The sequence below is a fragment of the Stegodyphus dumicola genome, chromosome X2, assembly GCF_044657685.1.
Source record: "Stegodyphus dumicola isolate Sdum_Otavi_A_Nest chromosome X2, ASM4465768v1".
Taxonomy (NCBI): domain Eukaryota; kingdom Metazoa; phylum Arthropoda; class Arachnida; order Araneae; family Eresidae; genus Stegodyphus; species Stegodyphus dumicola.
In genome coordinates, this window is record NC_140781.1 from 75453956 (window position 1) to 75470150 (window position 16195).

Here is a 16195-nt window from a genome sequence, read left to right on the forward strand (position 1 = left end):
CTTCGCTAATTTTTCTTGTCCTTTAGGCTAGATCAGATAGCCTGGCTCAGTAAAAGTAGGCGGCCAATGCAACTCTAAATAAAAAAGCCAGTTATAACCACGTGCAGTGCTGATAAGGACCACGTGTTTCTGAGACTCCTTCTCCTTTATTTTCTTCTTTCTAGGTATTTCTTTCTCCTGATGAGGAGGAACCTTTAGCTGCCCTCGAAATCGATTGAGTGTTTCATTATACTTATGCTAAATACCAGGTTGTTTTTACGATTTTGATTGTCTTATTAGCGTGTTTCTCTTCTAGTCTAGTTTGTGCTATCAACTGGCATTTTCGAGAATATTTTACTGTTTATTGTTTTGCCACGTGCACCATTTTATTTATTTCTTTCCATGTGGCTATTAGTTTTTCGGATTTGGTTTGTGCTATCAACCGGTATTTTCGAGGAAATTCTACTTTGTATCGGTTTACCACGTGCACGATTTTGACTTTCGTTGCTTCTTTCCACGTGGTTATTAGCTTTCAGTAATGGATGATTCTCTCCTTTTGGAATGTTTTTGTCATATGTTGATGAAAATTGTCTTCATTATTTATTGGTGTTTTTTCATGTTATAAGTAATTCCTTGTTTGGACTTTCGGAATTATATTTCTTTTGTTCACTTGTTTCTTGCTTGTACCCGTTTCACAATATGTCCACTGACAAGAACCGATTTTGTAAGTTACGCCTTAAGCGTACGAAATTCTTGAATCATCTACAGTTTCTACTTAAATGCAAACATCAAAATATCATTCCCAAATTTATACATGTGAAATGTAGCCTTAAAGCTTCCGTTCACGTTTCAAAAATTTTGAATAAATTCAAATTGGCACTTCTTCGTCATATTATAAGGGACACGCGCAAACGTTTATCTAAAATTGAATTTGAATTATATTACTTCCATTTAAAAATTGATAATTCAACTGAAAATTTTTCCTCATTTGAACATACATCCTGGACTAGAACCGATACCGTTTGTCAACGACATAAAAATATGCTCATTTCTAAATTCCTTAAACTCACACACCAGTCGGATAGTCCCACCTATCTAGCTGATCTTCTCACTGTAAACGTTAACCCCATTGTTAATATCTCCAATAGGAATCTTTCGGAGGATCAGTTAAAAGTATTAAAATATAATTTCAACTTTTCAAAGACATCTAAACCTTCAATTCCTCATATCAACGCACCTATTGAGAAAGCCTTTAAATTCTCCAAAATTTCGGAAGCGCATAAGGATACAATCCGCCACCTAATTACTCATAACGTTAATTTTAACAACAAATCTTTGGCTTCGAATCTTAGCAAAAAGGAAAATGAGATCTTACGTGAAATTCATTCTGATACTAATATCATTATCTCTAAAGCTGATAAGGGCGGACAGATCGTTGTTATGGACAAACACACATATATTACTGGAGTCTCTAAACTGATAAATGAAGGCCCATACTGCTCGATCCCTAAAGATCATACTGCGATCCCTAAAGATCCTTCAACTTCGGACCTCACGAAAGTTAAAAGTGCTATCAAATCTTCCCACATTCTGCCAACTCAGTTGAAGAAATCACTTATTCCATCTATTACTAATTGCGCTAGGCTTTATACTCTTCCAAAAGTCCACAAAACCTATATTCCTTTCCGATCAATTGTTTCCAACATAGGTACTGCTTCATATCATTTGGCCAAATATTTAGTTTCCAGATTTTCTCCTCTACTTGACAACAATATTCACACTGTAAAAAATTCTGTTGAAGTCATTGATAAACTTAAAAATATTTCTCCACTTCGTTCCATTATGGTTTCATTTGATGTCAAATCACTGTTTACTAATGTTCCGGTCGAAGGAGCACTAAATTGTCTTGAAACTAGGCTTCGGGAATTTCACTTCACACATACTGAAATTTATGAGTTGGTTTCGCTTACTAAAGTTTCTGAGTCAAACCCACTTTGTTTTCCAAAATACATAGTTTCGTCAAGTTGAAGGATTGGCTATGGGTAGTCCTCTCATTCCGGTACTTTCTGACATTTATATGCACTATTTTGAGATGAAATTATTTGATAAACTTGATAAACTATCTTTTCGTCTTTGGATTCGGTATGTTGACGACACTTTCGCACTTCTTGACGGTTATAAAGAGGATTTATCCGAGATTCTATCTATTTGAATTCAATTGATCCAGCCATCCAATTCACTCTTGAAATTGAATCCAACAAGTCCCTCCCCTTCCTTGATATTCTTATAATTCGCAATGAAACTGACTTTAGCACCACTGTGTACCGTAAACCCTTTGCAGTTTGTTTATCACCCCATTCCAACCTGTGAAGCAAAAAATGGCTTCTTTTTACTATTATGTATTCCGCGCGCTTAAAGTTTGTTCCTCTGAATCTTTGCTTACCAATGAACTTAATTATTTGAGAGCAGCTGCGATTGACCGTGGATTTTCTCCCGTGATTATTGATAAAGCCGTTAAAAAATTTTCAGATTCCCATCAAAGAAGACATTCCACTGTTAGAAATAATATTAATGACCTTGTCGTGCTTCCATTTTATCCTTCTGTTAACTATAAAATTGCACGGATTCTCCAGAAATTCAATTTTCAAGTCGGTTTCTCCCCTATTAATAAAATTCATCCTTCGATTCTAAAAGATTGTGTTTCTGTCTTGAATTCTTGGGGAATTTATAGTATATCGTGTCAGTGTGGTTTAAGATGTATTGGCCAAACAAAAAGAGCGTTGAAGTTTCGTATCAAGGAACATGAATCTTATGTCAGAAAAGGCGAAATTAACAAGTCTTCAATAGCGTATCATAGTTGGACATTTAACCATAATTTTGACTTTGGGTCTGCAAAAATTATCCAAAAGGCTTCTTCCATAGGTGAATTGGATTTTCTTGAGGCTTTCCATATTCACAAAGATTCAGCAGGTTTAGTTAATGATTTGAAGTCCAATCCAGTCCTTCCTAATGCATTTAAAATTCTACTATCTTAATTCAGTTATTTTTTTCGATAGATGGCGTTACCTCCTCGCGTTTGGTACCAGTCGCGTTTGCTACCAGAGGGTATAAAAATCCGTTCAGTGGTTGCTTTCCATTATTTGAAGTTCAGATTTTGAGCGTGAAGGTGCATTTGCCCCTCGCTCCCTATTTTTAACTTCGCTAATTTTTCTTGTCCTTTAGGCTAGATCAGATAGCCTGGCTCAGTAAAAGTAGGCGGCCAATGCAACTCTAAATAAAAAAGCCAGTTATAACCACGTGCAGTGCTGATAAGGACCACGTGTTTCTGAGACTCCTTCTCCTTTATTTTCTTCTTTCTAGGTATTTCTTTCTCCTGATGAGGAGGAACCTTTAGCTGCCCTCGAAATCGATTGAGTGTTTCATTATACTTATGCTAAATACCAGGTTGTTTTTACGATTTTGATTGTCTTATTAGCGTGTTTCTCTTCTAGTCTAGTTTGTGCTATCAACTGGCATTTTCGAGAATATTTTACTGTTTATTGTTTTGCCACGTGCACCATTTTATTTATTTCTTTCCATGTGGCTATTAGTTTTTCGGATTTGGTTTGTGCTATCAACCGGTATTTTCGAGGAAATTCTACTTTGTATCGGTTTACCACGTGCACGATTTTGACTTTCGTTGCTTCTTTCCACGTGGTTATTAGCTTTCAGTAATGGATGATTCTCTCCTTTTGGAATGTTTTTGTCATATGTTGATGAAAATTGTCTTCATTATTTATTGGTGTTTTTTCATGTTATAAGTAATTCCTTGTTTGGACTTTCGGAATTATATTTCTTTTGTTCACTTGTTTCTTGCTTGTACCCGTTTCACAATATGTCCACTGACAAGAACCGATTTTGTAAGTTACGCCTTAAGCGTACGAAATTCTTGAATCATCTACAGTTTCTACTTAAATGCAAAAATCAAAATATCATTCCCAAATTTATACATGTGAAATGTAGCCTTAAAGCTTCCGTTCACGTTTCAAAAATTTTGAATAAATTCAAATTGGCACTTCTTCGTCATATTATAAGGGACACGCGCAAACGTTTATCTAAAATTGAATTTGAATTATATTACTTCCATTTAAAAATTGATAATTCAACTGAAAATTTTTCCTCATTTGAACATACATCCTGGTCTAGAACCGATACCGTTTGTCAACGGCATAAAAATATGCTCATTTCTAAATTCCTTAAACTCACACACCAGTCGGATAGTCCCACCTATCTAGTTGATCTTCTCACTGTAAACGTTAACCCCATTGTTAATATCTCCAATAGGAATCTTTCGGAGGATCAGTTAAAAGTATTAAAATATAATTTCAACTTTTCAAAGACATCTAAACCTTCAATTCCTCATATCAACGCACCTATTGAGAAAGCCTTTAAATTCTCCAAAATTTCGGAAGCGCATAAGGATACAATCCGCCACCTAATTACTCATAACGTTAATTTTAACAACAAATCTTTGGCTTCGAATCTTAGCAAAAAGGAAAATGAGATCTTACGTGAAATTCATTCTGATACTAATATCATTATCTCTAAAGCTGATAAGGGCGGACAGATCGTTGTTATGGACAAACACACATATATTACTGGAGTCTCTAAACTGATAAATGAAGGCCCATACTGCTCGATCCCTAAAGATCATACTGCGATCCCTAAAGATCCTTCAACTTCGGACCTCACGAAAGTTAAAAGTGCTATCAAATCTTCCCACATTCTGCCAACTCAGTTGAAGAAATCACTTATTCCACCTATTACTAATTGCGCTAGGCTTTATACTCTTCCAAAAGTCCACAAAACCTATATTCCTTTCCGATCAATTGTTTCCAACATAGGTACTGCTTCATATCATTTGGCCAAATATTTAGTTTCCAGATTTTCTCCTCTACTTGACAACAATATTCACACTGTAAAAAATTCTGTTGAAGTCATTGATAAACTTAAAAATATTTCTCCACTTCGTTCCATTATGGTTTCATTTGATGTCAAATCACTGTTTACTAATGTTCCCGTCGAAGGAGCACTAAATTGTCTTGAAACTAGGCTTCGGGAATTTCACTTCACACATACTGAAATTTATGAGTTGGTTTCGCTTACTAAAGTTTCTGAGTCAAACCCACTTTGTTTTCCAAAATACATAGTTTCGTCAAGTTGAAGGATTGGCTATGGGTAGTCCTCTCATTCCGGTACTTTCTGACATTTATATGCACTATTTTGAGATGAAATTATTTGATAAACTTGATAAACTATCTTTTCGTCTTTGGATTCGGTATGTTGACGACACTTTCGCACTTCTTGACGGTTATAAAGAGGATTTATCCGAGATTCTATCTATTTGAATTCAATTGATCCAGCCATCCAATTCACTCTTGAAATTGAATCCAACAAGTCCCTCCCCTTCCTTGATATTCTTATAATTCGCAATGAAACTGACTTTAGCACCACTGTGTACCGTAAACCCTTTGCAGTTTGTTTATCACCCCATTCCAACCTGTTAAGCAAAAAATGGCTTCTTTTTACTATTATGTATTCCGCGCGCTTAAAGTTTGTTCCTCTGAATCTTTGCTTACCAATGAACTTAATTATTTGAGAGCAGCTGCGATTGACCGTGGATTTTATCCCGTGATTATTGATAAAGCCGTTAAAAAATTTTCAGATTCCCATCAAAGAAGACATTCCACTGTTAGAAATAATATTAATGACCTTGTCGTGCTTCCATTTTATCCTTCTGTTAACTATAAAATTGCACGGATTCTCCAGAAATTCAATTTTCAAGTCGGTTTCTCCCCTATTAATAAAATTCATCCTTCGATTCTAAAAGATTGTGTTTCTGTCTTGAATTCTTGGGGAATTTATAGTATATCGTGTCAGTGTGGTTTAAGATGTATTGGCCAAACAAAAAGAGCGTTGAAGTTTCGTATCAAGGAACATGAATCTTATGTCAGAAAAGGCGAAATTAACAAGTCTTCAATAGCGTATCATAGTTGGACATTTAACCATAATTTTGACTTTGGGTCTGCAAAAATTATCCAAAAGGCTTCTTCCATAGGTGAATTGGATTTTCTTGAGGCTTTCCATATTCACAAAGATTCAGCAGGTTTAGTTAATGATTTGAAGTCCAATCCAGTCCTTCCTAATGCATTTAAAATTCTACTATCTTAATTCAGTTATTTTTGCCGATAGATGGCGTTACCTCCTCGCGTTTGGTACTACCAGAGGGTATAAAAATCCGTTCAGTGGTTGCTTTCCATTATTTGAAGTTCAGATTTTGAGCGTGAAGGTGCATTTGCCCCTCGCTCCCTATTTTTAACTTCGCTAATTTTTCTTGTCCTTTAGGCTTGATCAGATAGCCTGGCTCAGTAAAAGTAGGCGGCCAGTGCAACTCTGAATAAAAAAGCCAGTTGTAACCACGTGCAGTGCTGATAAGGACCGCGTGTTTATGAGACTCCTTCTCCTTTATTTTCTTCTTTCTAGGTATTTCTTTCTCCTGATGAGGAGGGACCTTTAGCTGCCCTCGAAATCGATTGAGTGTTTCATTATACTTACGCTAAATACAAGTTTTTTTTTTTTTTTTTTTTTTTTTTACGATTTTGATTGTCACATTAGCGTGTTTCTCTTCTAGTCTACTTTAACGCATTTCTTTTTATTTTTCGAATGGCCGTTGGCACGTGTTTTAGATCTACTGGTGAAAACTTTAGTAGTTGCGTACCAGCTCAAAAGAAGTCACAAGTGACAAACTCAGTTTTGTGTTAATTGAGTTTTGCGAAAACAAGTTACAACCCAATTTAATACAATATTGCTAAATTTTATTAGCTGATTAACTGATAGAGTCATATGATCATGCTGATATTAGTTTTTAATGTTCAATAAATATACTACTTAAGACTTTGCAACTTTATATTTCTTATTTGAAATTTTTGCGCTGAAATTACACAGTTGCTTTTGTAGTGTAGTAATCTTTATTCTTTTTTACTACTTTTTACTCATACTGGTTTCATTTTCATGACATTATTGTCTATTTATTCATTAATAAAGGTTTTAATTTAAAGTACAGTAGTTACTTATTTTTTCTGAAACATGGTAATTTTATTATTTCAAGATTTAAGTGCACAAATAGGAGTGCCAGAAAGTGAAATTTAAAAATAATAAATAAATAAAATAAAAAAGGAGTAATCTGTGTACTCAGTACACAAAGGAAAAGCACATTTTTTTAAAATTTTGCTGCAAACTAAATTTAGCAAAAAATCAAAATCACGCGGCATCACCCGTAAATATTTTCGGAATTGTACCGTGTCTTCAATACGCAACTCCCGGAGCAGGGTATTACGAAGGTACCATGAATTTCTCGTCGAAAGAAAATGCGTTTGTACTCAGTTTCTGGTCCAAACGCATTTTCTTCCCCCCCCCTTCTGTAGCAGTAGCTAAGTTGAAAATTGCAGCTGTATCCATAGTAACAATTTAAAGTAAAACAGTCAATTATTATTTTGACTATTTGACAACACCATAAGCTTTGTTTACAAATCGTAGACAGTGTGACGCTGTACAGGACTGGAACACTTCCTTTCACAGTGACTGGTTGAGTGAATTCCTGTACTAACGAGAAAATCGTTCTGTGTGGACAGATGGGCTATATCAGATAATGTCGGCCAGCTAAGTCGGCCGAGGAAATCGCTACGTATAGACGGGCCTTAAGAAGGGTATGTAATGGATATATTAATTTCTTAAGATTTGCGAAAAACTCGAGTATTTCGCGATATAAATAACGTATTTGATGCTGACGATTTTACTTTTATTCGATTATTTCGACTTACCATAGACCCTTGTAGGGATTTATTTTAAATAAGCAATTTAATTCACTTTTACGTTCTTTCCTATAAGCCTTCATTCCCCTAATTGTCAATGCCAGAATATTTAAATTTGGTAGCGCGCGTGAAGTAATGCAAATTCTACTTTGAGGAGAAAAGTTTAAATACTGAGTTCTAGAAGGAAAGCGAAAGAGTTTTTCGCATTTGCCGTCATCTCTGTAGCGTGAACTTCTATTTCCGCAGTTATTGCTGGTTTACGTGGCATAACAGCTTTTACTTTGCTGCCTCTATATTTCGACGCGGTTTTAAGTAAGAGATTTTCTGAGCCCTGTAGAGTAGCCTCTACTACTTGTTAATATCTTCGAATTTTTAGTTTAGTTCTTGTTATTTCAGTTATCATCCGAGTGAAGCGTAGTGTCAAGTCCACGCATTCTGAATTTTAAAGAGTTTAATAAAGGGCACTTTTAACCCTTCTTCTGTGTAGTCCTACACGTACTTACTACACCTACAGTTGTCACTTAGAAGATAGACAAGTAGTTCTAACACCCTTATTAATAAATTAAGGCCATATTTTACCGGAGCATATACAGGGTGATTATAATTAAAGTTTAAGTTTCAAAACGCTATAAAAAAAGAACCACTGATGAAAATGATGTGAAATTTGAAAGGAATGTTATTGAAGAAAGTGGAAAGCGTATGGCAGAAGAAAAAATTTAGTTTCAAAAGTTAGCAACATATGGCGCTGTAAGCGGCAGAATCACGACGAGAAATGATTCGTAAAACAACGGCTAAGGTGGAAGTTACACATTAAAACGCATTGACAAATTAGAATTGTTGAATAATTTTATTTGCATGACTGTACATATCACATCGAAAGGGACAAATCGGTTTCAAGAGTTTTGCGGCGACATACCGCATAAGAACCATTCATCAAAGAAGTTCGGAACTGGCGCAAAACATGTTCATTATGGTGTCCACCGTTGTGTGCAACAAGTTGAAAGCGACAAACAGCATGTTCCACAACGAATCGCAGTGTCTCCGGGGTGATGTTCAGAATGCGTTGCGAAATGCGTGCCTTTAATTCCGCTAAATTTGCAATTGGAGCATGGAACACAACATCCTTCAGATATCCCCACAGCCAGAAATCACACGGAGTAAGATCAGGCGATCGGGATGGCCAGTCTGTAGGGAAATGACGGCTGATAATTCGAGCATTTCCAAAATGGCGCCTCAGCAGCTGCTTCACGGGATGTGCAATGTGCGGAGGAGCGCATCTTGCTTAAAAATGATTTCATCCACACATCCACGCTGTTGCAGAGCTGGAATCACGTGGTTGCGCAAATGAGACGCATACCTCTGACCAGTGACGGTTACGGTAACAGGACCGGAAGCACCCGTCTGCTCGAAAAAATATGGTTGTAGGATGAATGATGCCGTAAAGCCACACCATACCGTGACCTTTTTAGGATGAAGTGGTACGGGGTGCGTTGCCAGTGGATTTTCTGTTGCCCATATTCGACAATTCTGGGTATTCACGTATCCTGTCAGATGGAAATGGGCTTCATCTGTCCACAAAATTATCCACTTCCATGCGAGCCAGGAATTCTAACGCAAACGTCTCCCTAACTGTCAAGTCAGACGGAAGCAACTCTTGCACATGGCCAATTTTGTACGGATAGCATTGCAGGATGTTTCGTACAATTTTCAGCACCGTGCTCGTAGGCCTGTCCAATGTTCGGGCAATTCCTCGTGCACTGCACGGTTGCACACCACCGGCCGACCCCTCCTGTAATGCTGTGGCCACTTCTTCAACTACCGTCGAATGCACTCGTTTTCTCCCTCTACCAGATTGCACTTCAAACGAACCTGTCGTTTCGAATTTTTGCATCATTTTCTTTAGACATACGACACTCATTGGACCAACGCCTTCTTTTATACCCTTCAGTATCCTGAATTTTTGCAGAGCTACTCTTGCACAATCGTCATTCTTGTAATACAGTTTTACCAGCAGAGCGCGGTCCTGCAATGAAACATTTATGGCGAACGTCTGAGACGCGAAATGAGGAACAGCCTGGTACCTGGCGGCTTTATAAGACTGAAATTTAACTAACATTTTAATTTGTCTTCTTCCGCTTGCAACGCCATCTGTTGCTAACTTTTGAAACTAAATTTTTTCTTCTGCCATACGCTTTCCGCCTTCTTCAATAACATTCCTTTCAAATTTGACGTCATTTTCATGAGTGGTTCTTTTTTTATAGCGTTTTGAAACTTAAACTTTAATTATAATCACCCTGTACATCAAAGACAGCAATAGCTCCTGAATGAAAGTAAGGAATAATTCGCTTGCTCTCACATCTGTATGATATACAGGCTTTCGGTTATTGATCTATCAGATAGACAATTCCTTAATTTAATTTTAGGGAAAATAATACATTTGGTTTTTCTTCTTTTTCACATATAAAAAAAGGAGTGCATACTTTTAATTTAAAATTGTAATTAAAACTATTATTTATATTAATGTACTTAATTTCATGTTTTTATGAGTAATTTATAAATTTTATGTTTTAAATTATAATGTATTTCCCTCTACTTTTATTTTAATTTGTAGTGTATAAAAGTGTAATACATTAACAAATGCATTAGAGAATATGAAGTATATATTCAAATTATGCACATTCTATATTCAACATTCATATTGAAATGCTTTGAGTTAAAACATTTATTTAAGTAGTTTTAACTGTACCGATATGAATATCAAATTCCAGTAGCTTTTAGAATCTCCTGTATAATTCAAGTTAAATTCCTGTATAATTCTTCTAATATATATATATGTGTGTGTGTGTAAGATAAAAATATGTGAATCAAAATTTTAATTTAAACTAACGGTAAACTTCATTCTCCCTCTCTATTCTAAAAATCATTCTAACCTCCCTGGATTGCGTGATTTCTAGATCATTCGATATTACATGGCTTGCGCAGCTCTGATGACGTAATAATTGGGAACTGAAACTTTAAACCAAAACCTTCCTCTTCGTGTACTTCCATCTTGCATAACTACGCCTTTTAGCTCGCTCTGCTGCCCTTTGCTGTATTGACTTCTACAGCAAAGTACAGCAGATCTGGAACTCTGAAGTTAGGTTGTGTGCACAGAGAAAGCCTCCTTTTCCCTTGAAGATTATCATTTTATGACTCTATTGGAAGCTCGGAAGTACTGAACTTTTCTGGAAGAAGTTCTCTCTGAATTACGCAGCACACGGGTTGAATGGTGTGATCATCACAATACTCGTGGATGGGGCCCAACCTCTATCGAAACTGATTGTAAAATTTATAATTATTCATAGGTCCGAGTGGTTTAGGTATAAAATACTAAATTTCAAAATTAGTTGGCTAGCATGATAATATTTGCCAGGATGTGAAGAAATGAAAAGCTGAAAGAAATGGGGAGAAAAACTTAAGAATAGTTCAATAATCCATAGTGCTGTGGTAAGCCTTCAAATGTTTGAGAGATCCTGGCAGATTCATTGTGAAAACACGCATATACGGGGAGCTCTTGAAGAAGGAATACCGTGACTCGGAAAGAAAAAGGGGTGAATCTTTGGATTATGGTAACTTGGCAATTTTTTGGCGAAAATTTGGCGACCAACACTGTTACAGCAACCTGCTAGTTCTTTTTTGGACGCCATTTTGTTTTCACAAAGTAAATGCATGTTTTTTTTTTGTTTTTTTAACTCAACATTTTTCCCAACAATCTGCTAGCCGAATTAGGCTTATGCTACAGCTTTTATGGAACAAAAATGCTTAATCAGGACGAAGATTACGTGCGAAATTGGGAGAAAGTGCAGAATCGCCCACTGCTTCGCGCCTTTTTAAGAATTGCACATAAGCGGTATCCATGTACACGTCGACCTTTCACTTAAAAAAACCTCCCAGAATTGCACAAAAATGGCATTGCGCACACTCTTGATTTTATCCATGTATACATCGACCTATTTTCACTTAAAAAGTCAAAGAAAACTGACAAAAATCCAATTCTTCTTACTCTACTTATTCTTGAAAAAAGTGCCAAACAAATAAGTGGGCGATTCTGCACTTTAGCAGCGAAATTGTTTCTAAGTGCTTATTAGGTAAAATCATGATCGGAATTTTCCGGAAAATGTCACATGGTATGTCTCATGATCTCTTATTTCTCTCAGACAAAATAATCTGTGATTCGAACTGTGTACTTCTCAGATTATCACTGAAGTCCTACCTAGTAACCTTTATCGCCTTACCAAAATATAACCAAACTACCTGTTACCCTATTCCAAAGATTAGCCGAAAAAAAGCATAAAATTTAATAGGATGAGAAGAGGCTGCCGAAAAATGTACTTATGTAGAAAATTTAAAACGAACAACAACATGAGTGATGTGGCATCTACATTAGATTACTGAGAATGGTCACAGGTCACCTGACATTTTCTAGAGATCAGTAGTTACATATTGGGATTAATGCTAGTGTTATTTTTTATGAGGCTTTAATGAAAATTGTGGGCCGTAAATTGATAGTCGTAGTTTGAACTCTAAGCGGGCTCTCGATCATCAGGTTATTTGTGGAGTCTATTATTACCATACTTCTGGGACTCGATCTATTTGGTGTGGTGGACCATCACTTAGCCACTTTGTTTACCTAATTTATGTAACATCGAATCATTTTGTTCGAACGTGAGGAACTTGAGTTGGGTGGGCTCTACACAAGGAAGGAGTAGCTTGGTTTCACTTGTTTTTTTCCATAACTGCTTTAGACACGCTATTAACTACTGGTGAATCACGAGAAGCTGAAATTTTCTTATGATTCTTACAAACGAAATTAATTTAACTGTTAGCGCTATATTTACGATCGGTTTTCCTGAAAGTGTTCTTACGATTCGTAAAAGAATTCGAAGTAAAATATATTGATGCAGTAATTACAAGTTTAAATTATGGAGAGAGAAGCTGCACGTAAAACTAGTCATAAGAGATCATTTCAGATCATACAAGAGCAACCTCTGAAGCCATTTTGTGACATCGCGCTTATTAGCTGTTAGCGTCATAACCTTACGTCCTCGATCACTGATCTACTTTTTGGAATACACCATACTTTAAGGGATAACGTATTTCCCGATCACACACACAAAAAATAATGATAGAAGATAAATATACTGTACATGTTCCCATTTGTACAAGCATGAAATATTATACCTCTAATTCCAAAGGTGAATTTTACATAATTTCGAAATGGTTAATGGTATGCAAACTAAGAAATAAATCTCTTTTGCAGGCCTTCTGTTCCTTTTGAGATGATATAATTTTTATTTAGTCTTCATTTTTTATGACATCTGTCGGATTAAAAACATATTTATTTATTATGGTATCCCCAGAGAAAATGCGATTTGTCTGTAGTGTTTAAGTTCTGAATGCTTTTTAAAATTGTCACCAAGAATATTGAATAAGTTTGATATATCTCTCTGAGGTTCTGCATGCTGTGGTGTGATGAGAAGGGAGTAATGGTCTCTTTGCAGAAACGCTTTTCCGGTGGAGCTTTACTTTATCATGATCAGGGGGCTCTTTCGAAAGAGGGTCCAAATTCCCTCCATCGCTTGGTAGTGGTGATCGGTGAGAGCCCCAGGGTATCGGTCACCGCGGAAATCAAACGCTGCACGTACAAGCACAAAACGAGATGGCACGTTGAAATGAAAACGAGCAAAATAAGCACCAATATCCGACAGCGAAAGACAGTCGCATAATGCTCAGGAACAGTATAGTGATGTAGAACAGTGCAGGGACATTGTAATTTTAAATGCGAATGAAGAAGATAACTTCTTAAAAGAGGCACAATGAGTGCCTCAATAACTTAGATGGACTCTTAAACCAAGAGGAAATCTCTAAGAAACTAAATTAAGAGTATTAAGTATAAATCTGTGAACATTCTTATAATAAGGACTAAACAGAACCTTAAAAATTGCACTATTGGAAAGTCAACTAGAGCATACAAAGCATATAGAGGATTATATACAGGGTGTAATAGAGACTAATTGCAATAAAGTGACCAATAAAATGAGTTATGCTGATAAGCTTAAAATTCCTCAGTGTCAGAGGAAAAGATCCCGCTCAAGATCTGTTAAAAAGCAGGAACACCTTCTGATAGTGTATCCAAGAGATGAGGGGGCGTCATCACAAGATGCAAAGGATAAACGTAAAAAATATAAATCCAAACAGTCTAAAGCTTGGTATTAAGAATGTAAGGAACGTTAGAAAAGGAGAAGTAATTACAGAAACCTTAAAAGAGGACGATTTAAAAATCTTAGAGGACGCAATTAAGGAGAATGGAGAACATAAAAATTTAGTAGAGCCACCAATGTCAGAAAAAGTTAACACAAAAATTATCGTTTACACTAAGAATGCAAAAACACTAATTATAATTATTTAATATAATAATGCAAAAACACTATTATAATTATCGGAGGCGAAAATGGATTTTAAATTCAATATAAAAGGTAGGTTGGGAAAAAACTGGGTTTTATCGTTCAACCTAACCTCATTTAATGCAATAATGAAAACCAGAAAACTGAATTTACAGTGGACCAGAAAGAACATTTGTGAATTTATAAAAGCCACACAATGTTTCAAGTATTTGGGACTGGGGTCATACCTCACGCACATGTATGGAGGAACAATGCTGTATGAGATGTGGGAAGATAAGGCATCTCCAGAAAGACTGTCCAGTTAAAAAGAGAAATGCATAAACAGTAAGAAAGCTTAATTTACAACTCAAAACCAGACATACCAGTCTAGCCAACAATCGTTCTCTCAAAATTAGAGAATTAGAATTAATAGGAAGGAAAATAAATTATGGATAAGTTTAAAATTATACAAGTTAATTTACAGCACTCACGGAATGCGAATCTGCAATTAAGATGAGACACAGAAAATCAAAGTGACTTTAAAGTAGCATGTGTACAGGAGCTTTTTACAATTAAGAGCAAGATTTGTGGCTTTCTGCTCTACTATAGACTCTACTACAATCACTTCTCCAAAAAGTACCAGTTTAATAACAGATCAGCGTTACTCCATCCTAGAGATTTGCGTCACAGATATTATAGTGATAGTCAAAATATATACAGCTACACCATTCATCAAAGTCCTCAATTTAATGCTCATCACCTGGATACCACTTTGTTCTGTACAACCTGGATACCATTCTGTCTACAACAGAAGGCATAATGCAGAGTAATGCGGGTACTCCAACAATACTATATAGGGACTTCAACTCAAAAAGTTCACTTTGGGGACCGGCCCAACAGACCCAAGAAGACATCGGATCGGTATCTTTTTATCACAATTAAATATAGAAAATGACTCAGACAGCCTCCCAACCTTCGCTGGTCTCGGGGAAACTCGTGGATTGACATAACAATTATACGCGATATTAGCAACCAACAGATCAAAGACTGGGTCGTAGACGAAAGGGAGATTTTAAGTAATCATAATGCTATTAACTTTGGGATACAAACTAATGCAAATGAAAGTAGTAACGCAATAAGAAAAAAGGTGGGAAAAAAAAAAAACTAACTGGATTAACTTGAAAAAGACAATCTTTAATCTCTTCATAGAAACAGCAGTTATAAAAACAAATGAAGGCGTAAATAAAAGTATAAAAGAGATCTCAAACAATCTCGGGTTAGATTATCCAGCAAATCTCAAACCCCATCTAAAATCGAAGGAAAACATAGATGAAGGAAACAGGGAAACGTGGTGGACACCAAACCTTACGAAACTACGGAAAAAAGTGAGAGAATTTAGGGCAAACTATCAATACTCTAAAGGGAAGGAAAGAAAACGTAAGAGACAAGAATTTAACAAAATGGGGGCTAAATACAAATACAATGCATTTCAGGCAAAACTTGATTAATGGGAAAGATGCTAGAATAACTTAAAGTTCACTTCTCCTTTTGGTACTTATTACGACATAGTCAAAGGGAAAGCCTAACAACATAGAGGAAACATTGCAGTGCGTAATAAACTTTCACTTTCCGCAGGATGAAAATGAGGATGATACAGAGGAGTACACATAGATCAGCAATAGGGCTCAACAAATCCCAGTCACAGACGATGATTAAAAATTTACAAAGTATGAGATTCAGGAAGTAATTAAATCAGTGAAAAAAGGAAAGACCCCCCCTCCCCAAGAGAAGGACGATCTTTCAATTGAAACGATCAAAGAATTCTTCTTAGCAGATGAAGATCTCTTTACCAAAATTTTAAATGACTGTTTAGAAAGAGGGTACTTCCCCGAAATATGGAAACTAGGATTATTAGAAGTTATTATTGTCCTAGGATATATTATT